General features: G+C 41.6%; 1 long non-coding RNA gene across 1 annotated transcript; it reads right to left on the reverse strand.

The window, feature by feature from the left end:
- Positions 1-5,392: 5,392 nt before the first annotated feature.
- On the reverse strand, positions 5,393-7,314 carry LOC147994747 (uncharacterized). Its single transcript, XR_015687201.1, has 3 exons — positions 7,184-7,314; positions 6,118-6,219; positions 5,393-5,572 (listed from the first exon to the last, which is right to left on the reverse strand). It is a non-coding gene; the product is annotated as an uncharacterized LOC147994747 (long non-coding RNA).
- Positions 7,315-7,664: the final 350 nt, after the last annotated feature.

The following is a 7,664-nucleotide window of genomic DNA, read 5'->3' on the forward strand; positions in this document are numbered from 1 at the left end:
TGACTAAAGTTTAGATGGTAATTTGCCTTTACATCTGGAGCCAGGGGCTTTCCAGTTAGTCAGAGAGGGAAGAGCTCAAGGAGGCGATCTGTCTCCGTGTCTGCAGATGAAACCACCCAAGCACATTTTCCTGAGGCTACGATGATTTGCAAAGCTGTCTTTCATTTGATATCCAGTGACTTGGAAAACCAGTGGCCACAGTGAAAAAATAAGCCACTGGGTGGCCTGGGAGTACCAGGTGCTGGGGACCAGGTTTTCTGTTTGCTTTCCTTACCAGACACACATGTTTAGCGCAAGAGATAACATATAATAATTAAGCCAGGTTAAAAGTTAACTGGTTGCCTAGGAAGAGAAGAGAGACTAGAGGAAACCGGCTAAGAGCATGGTGACACCAAAGTGCTATAATGTGTCTTTTTGTGTGCCCTTTATGGTGTCAGCTATAATGGACAGGAAAAGTCACAGTTCTCAGATCCCTCAATTTTTTTTTTTTTTTTTTTTTTTTTTAGGAAGGTCGAGACTGTTACAGCCCAGGAAAAAACACTTCTTCGAATTTCACATAGAATGGCTCTCTCTGGGACATTGTTAAAAGGCAGGTTCTGGTATCAGCAAGTCTGGAGCTGGCTTGAGAAGACATTGTCTCAAAGCTTTCAGATCAGGTCCATGTCTGTGGGTCAAGAACTAGCCTTCAAGTGACGCAGATGTAATAGTCATGATATTACTCCTTAGTTCTGGGGATTCACAGAACGTTCAGCTATAAATACAAACACGTGCATTCACACATGCACATATTTTGGTGGGTTCACCTCAGGACTCTGGGTGCATGGCCAAATCACCTTTATTTTTATTTTCCAGCACTAAAAACAAACAAAAACCAAAAACATTTACAAGCATCATTTCATGACACTGGGTAAAGATTTCCCCCAGACACTATGCTTTTCTGCTCACAGCTTATGTAATGATAGACCATCCTACTGTTAATTAAGATCATGAGCACAAGAACCCACTCACTAATTAGGTTGCAGGCCCAAGACACTAAGCAAGTTCTGATTGTAATTTAATATGGAAGCCTCATGTGGCCCAGCCTGGGCCTCCTTTCCCTGAAAGCTGGCCCTGTAAAGGGACTTCATTAGCTTTCTCTATTTTCCCTTCTTGGATTCTTTTATTTAAAGTAGATCTTCTTCCTGCTTGGGTTGTTTTGGGAGTTTTCATCATTTCCTTCCCTGAGGACCTCCTTCCTGCTGTTTCTCAGTGTTGGCTAAAGGAGCTATTACAGTTCCAAATGGACACTTGCTATTCTTGATTTGAAGTCTAGGAGTCTGGTTTCCCTCTCACAATCTGTCCCCTGTGTTCCACACTAATACTTGTTCTCCCCTCTGCTTCCTCCTCTGGTCCCTAAGAAACACAATGATGTGTTTTCCTTTGGAAAACTCTGAAAGGATAGGTCTATCTTTCCTGAGAGCAGTTATTCAACCATTCTGGCTCCCTGGGTTTTATGGGATCCAGGATCTCAAAAGTGCAGTGCCTGGGTGTCCTAAGAGTCTGTTAGAATCCTCTGTACTATACTATACTATACCCAAAAGACTATTGAAAAACACAGATATTTATATAACAATTCATAAAAGTAGCAAAAATTACAGTTCTGAAGTACCATGAAAATAATTCTATGTTTGGGGGTTACTACAACACGAGGAACTGTATTAAAGGGCTGTAGCATTAGGGAGGCTGAGAACCCTTGTCGACAAAGTGTGATGGTGGGAGGCTATGAACAAGTCAATCGGCATGCCCCAGTGCTTTCTTCAGGGGTAGCCTTTCTCTCTTTCTCAAACTTTTTATATTCTTGAGTCGTGTCAGAGGGTTTGGAAGTTAAACTTTTCTTTGACATTGCTTATGTTGCCGAGTTTTGCCCTCTTTAAATATTACTTGATGTTCTCTTATATATAACATACATTATGATAACCTAAGTGTAGCAAGTCTAATATCATGAAGCATCATACATCTCCTATTTTACAGGTGAAAAAAAAAAGAAGTGACAAAGATTAAATAAAAACCTCTAGATACGAGGATGGTTGGATGGTTGGGAGGGGTGATTTTGGTTCTACCCCGAGCTGAGGAAATATTTTCAACTGGTGATTGCTGAGGAGTAAAGGTCCGTATTTTGGGGGATGCAGTTCCTGATCGGCTACCAATGCTACCAAGTAAGTGGTCCTATACTTAAATACATTCTGCTAACAGTGTAAGGGATTCAGTGTAAGGGAAAAGTGTTTTACCAATAAGGAAGAATTTGAATGGGAGGGAAGCGGGCGAGGGTAGCGTTGGTTAAAACATAACATATGCATGTGTAAAATGCATTCTGGACATTTAAAAACTGTATGTTCTAGATAGTTCTATCACTTTTAGGCTTATGTCACGGGAGAGCCATCAAGCGGTAAGGCACCGTAGAGTAAAGCTATTCACCATATGGCAGTCAGGAAGTAGGCGAAGAGAGACACGGGCCAGGCAGGGACCAGTCATGCCTGTAGGGGGTGGTTCTCATGGTGTGATTGGAATCTGGGTGTGAACCCTAAAGGTTCTGTTCCCCAATTTGTTCTTGATCGATCAATAAAGACGCTACCAGCCAATGGATGGGCAGAAGAGGCAGGACTTTCAGTATTCCATAGGCAGACTCTCAGATGTAGAAGAGAAGAAAAGATTCTCCATGCTTTGGAGGGAGAAAGAGCCACCAGTCATGTGAGACCTAGGGTGAAGTGGCCATTGGCCACTTCCCTGACTGGGTCTGGGGTAGCAGGCAGGAGATTAGAAACGCAACTAAGCTGAGGGCAGATAAAGGGTGCTGAGCAAAGACTAAAGATAACTGAGCGAGTAAAGTTGAAGGCAGATTAGAGATGTTGAGGTGGGAGTGAAAAGAAGGGCATGATGGCTGAGAAAGGCTTAGAAGAGCCCGGCCATTGAGCTAAAGCATATGAAAAGTAAGTTTGTGTGTGTGTGTGTGTGTGTGTGTGTGTGTGTGTGTGTGTGTGTGTGTGTGGTGTGTTTCATCCTCAGATGTGGGATGGATCCAGCAAGGGGCTTGTAGGGCAGTCTGTCTGAACTTACAGGGTAGTAGGAACTATATGCTACACATGCCCTTCAAAGGCAACTAAGGACCCACTTCATCCATATTGGATATATTTCCTAATAGCCCATTCATTAGGATTTGTCAATAATAATTGGTGAAGCTAGTGTCCTTATGATCAACCACCTTTCAATAGTACAACCATCTGGGGAGCAAACATTTGGAGTATTGTTTAGATTCAAAGCATAGTAAGTTCTAACTATCTCAAGATACTTTAGTGATATATGCAGAAGGGAATGCCTAATATCACGTGGTATATTGGAACTGCATAGAGAAGTCTTTGGCTAATACATTCTTCCCAGGTGCTACTGGTTAGTGGCTCAAATGACAGACCTTTGAATTAATATATCTTTTTTTTAATCATTTATTTCCATCTTTATTAAATTGGGTATTTCTTATTTACATTTCAAATGTTCTTTCCTTTCCCAGTTTCCAGGCCAACATCCCCCTAACCCCTTTCCTTCCCCTTATATCTGGGTATTCCCCTCCCCATCCTACCCCCATTACTGCCTTCCCCCCAACAATCACGTTCACTGGGGGTTCAGTCTTGGCAGGACCAAGGGCTTCGCCTTCCACTGGTGACTTTACTAGGCTATTCATTGCTACCTACGCAGTTGGATCCCAGGGTTAGTCCATGTATAGTCTTTAGGTAGTGGCTTAGTCCCTGGAAGCTCTGGTTGGTTGGCATTGTTGTTCATATGGGGTCTCAAGTCCCTTCAAGCTCTTTCAGTCCTTTCTCTGATTCCTTAACAGGGGTCCTATTCTCAGTTCAGTGGTTTGCTGCTGGCATTCGCCTCTGTATTTGCCGTATTCTGGCTGTGTCTCTCAGGAGAGATCTACATCCGGTTCCTGTCAGCCTCCACTTCTTTGCTTCATCCATCTTATCTAGTTTGGTGACTGTATATGTATGGGCCACATGTGGGGCAGGCTCTGAATGGGAGTACCTTGAGCTTCTGTTCTAAACTTTGCCTCCCTATCCCCTCCCAAGGGTATTCTTGTCCCCCCCCCCTTTTTTTTTGGTTCTTTTTTTCGGAGCTGGGGACCGAACCCAGGGCCTTGTGCTTCCTAGGCAAGCGCTCTACCACTGAGCTAAATCCCTAACCCCTCTTGTTCCCCTTTTAAAGAAGGAGTGAAGCATTCACATTTTGGTCATCCTTCTTGAGTTTCATGTGTTCTGTACATCTAGGGTAATTCGAGCATTTGGGCTAATATCCACACATACCATGTGTGTTTTTGGGTTACCTCACTCAGGATATTTTCCAGTTCCCTCCATTTGCCTATGAATTTCACAAAGTCATTATTTTTGATAGCTGAGTAATATTCCATTGTGTAGATGTACCACGTTTTCTGTATCCATTCCTCTGTTGAAGGGCATCTGGGTTCTTTCCAGCTTCTGGCTATTATAAATAAGGCTGCTATGAACATAGTGGAGTATGTGTCTTCATTATATGTTGGAGCATCTTTTGGGTATATGCCCAAGAGAGGTATAGCTGGGTCCTCAGGTAGTGCAATGTCCAATTTTCTGAGGAACCTCCAGACTGATTTCCAGAATGGTCGTACCAGTCTGCAATCCCACCAACAATGGAGGAGTGTTCCTCTTTCTCCACATCGTTGCCAGCATCTGCTGTCGCTGGAATTTTTGATCTTAGCCATTCTGACTGGTGTGAGGTGGAATCTCAGGGTTGTTTTGATTTGCATTTCTCTTATGACTAAAGATGTTGAACATTTCTTTAGGTGCTTCTCAGGCATTTGATATTCCTCAGCTGTGAATTCTTTGTTTAGCTCTGAATCCCATTTTTAATAGGGTTATCTGTCTCCCTGCAGTCTAACTGCGTGAGTTCTTTGTATATTTTGGATATAAACCCTTGAATTAATATTTCTTAACATGTGTTGTCATGTATGTTTGGTAACTTGTTAGAAACAAACATCTTTGAAGGTCATTGAAGATGGACTCCTCTCTTGTAATGGTCAATCCTGTAAAATCAGGAATGTGTACTGATTTCTACTCAAAGAATGGGCACTTATAAGTTGCATCTCTGCTATTGGGTGGAGGCAGACATTGTGAATTTACAGAAATATTATAAGATTACAATCTAGCAGAACACTTCCTGGTTAAAAAAAAAACAAAGATATATGATTGTCCCTTTCTTAACAGTTAATCCAAATGGTCCTGTAAATCACCTGAGAAGGAAAATGCCCCTCAAGATACCTGTCCCAGAGATCTTTCAAAATCAACACAGTTTACTTACACTTTTGGAATGATGGTCCTCAGGCTGTGCCCACCTTTACTCTCCAGAATGCTTTATTGTTATTCGGCACTAAACTCTCTTCTACACTACACATCTCAAATATATTCCTCATTCATTGGATGGAGATTACACAGTAGGAAACTGAGGGGAGGCTGGAGTCTGAGGTTTTTGCATCAGTCAACATGAATGCTCTCCAGACCTCATGGGAAATCTGTAAAAAGTACAATTTACTAGCATAAAGCAGATTCTAAGAAATCATGCAAAATAAATGAAAGTATATTCAAGAGCAAATTGTTTCCATTGGATTTCCCATCCCCACTCATCCTCAATGGTATTCTTTGGCTGTTTGCTAGAATTCCTAAATGGAGACATGCCATGTAGGACTGAATGTATCAAGATCTCTCATTCTCTACCTTGTCAAGCTGTGTGTCTCTGTATTAGTTCTCATCTACTGCAGGGAAAGACTTTTCTGATGTTGGCTTAGCAAGATATTAATCTATGAATATAGCAGAATATAATTAGGAGACATTGGATCATTATGTTCCTTTAGCAAAACAGTAGCATTTGGCTTATAGTCAATCTAGTCTTATGTTCTTGACCATCTGTGAAGTGACAAGCATGGGTTCCATCTCTTGGGTCTTGAACCAAATCAGATTGGTTGGTTACTTGTACCAAAGTTTTCATACCACTACTGCACCAGCATATCATGCAGACAGGTCACCACTGTACATCAAAGGTATCAGGGTTGGTGTTTACCTTTGTCCTCTGGTAGTGTGCTGAATATCTTCCAGTTCTGTGAACACTAGTGATCAAGGGTGAAGACTGTAGGTCCAATCCCTCCCCTTGGAGCTCTGGGAACTTTACAGAAGAGGAGGCAGGAAATTAGTAGGGATGGGAAACACCAAGGAAATGAGGCCTTCTAGATACAGAATGATTTACTTAGATTTAATTTTTTTGTCTGGTCATTTTTATACCTTATAAGGTCTTTTGCTTATATATTATGGTTTCTGAGTTTGTGTTTTTATGGGATTTATGTATGTGAGACTGTGTGACTGTATGTGTTTCTTGTACTTTTCCCCTTCCTTTGCTTCCTTTTCCCCTGTTTGTTTGTCCCATTCTGTTGACTTTTGTTGTTGTCTATTCGTTTTCTAATGAGAGAAAGAGAGAGTAAATAATTTAGATTTGAATGGCTCTGGGAGTAGTTGGGGGAGGGAACATCAAGATCAGAATATACTATATGAAAATAATCTATATTCAATAAAAGGTAAAATTGTAAATAATGAAAAAACACTTTTGGAACTTTAGCCATGAAACTCAAGAATTCTAAGGTAAAATCAGAACTTGTACCGATACAAGTACAGTTATTTGTTGTGATTTTTTTCTTTCGCTTGGTTGTGAGGTGTTTTTAGCTCCCCCCACCCCACAATGTACAAGTTTCACTGAGGAGTAAACCCATTTACAGTAACACTGAGACTAGCAAAGCCACAATACACTAACACATGCAAGCCTACAGTGTGAAGTTTAGAGTAGTGTTTCTCATCTCTGCCTGCCCATTAGACTCTCTTGGGATGCTTTTAAATGTCTGATGACTCCAGCATACCCAGGCCAATTAAATCTAAACCTCAGGGGTAGGATTCGAGCATGAAGATCCAAGGCTGTGGTTGAAACCTATCAGGGTTTATATGATCAATGACCCACTTTAAACCACCTCTTTAAAAAGAGATCAAAGGAGCCACCAGGAAAAGATTCAGTCTGGGTAAGATGTGCAAGATTTTCTATTAAAGAAAAAAAAAAGAATATTCATGAAATGTACATCACTTACTCTCTGCAGATCATGACGGCGATCTAGGATGTTTCTTATTGAGGCGCTGTGATTGATGACCCCTCCTGAAAACCCCATGTCCTCACCTGGCTCCTGTTTGTCAGTTTTATATTTCTATTCCGCACTCCACTGAAAATATGAAATCAGGTCGATACGGTTATGTTAATGGCTGTAATAGGCACCTCATTTGCAAAGGAATGGCACTACATAATTTCATAAGTTCTGAATTGCTCAACTCATTGACCAGAAATGTGAATGTCTGAGAGGCCCAGTGGCAGCATCTTAATTTAAAAAGCAGCAACACGGGTTGGGGATTTAGCTCAGTGGTAGAGAGCTTGCCTAGCGAGCACGAGGCCCTGGGTTCGGTCCCCAGCTCCGGGAAAAAAAAGAAAAGGGGAAAAAAAAAAGCAACAACACACACAGGAACTTGGACGGCCGACAGCACTGACTTCAGTGATCTTTAATGCCCTGTTTGTAGGTG

The sequence above is a fragment of the Rattus norvegicus genome, chromosome 4 (genome assembly GCF_021556685.1).
Source record: "Rattus norvegicus strain SHRSP/BbbUtx chromosome 4, alternate assembly SHRSP_T2T, whole genome shotgun sequence".
NCBI classification, from domain to species: Eukaryota; Metazoa; Chordata; class Mammalia; order Rodentia; family Muridae; genus Rattus; species Rattus norvegicus.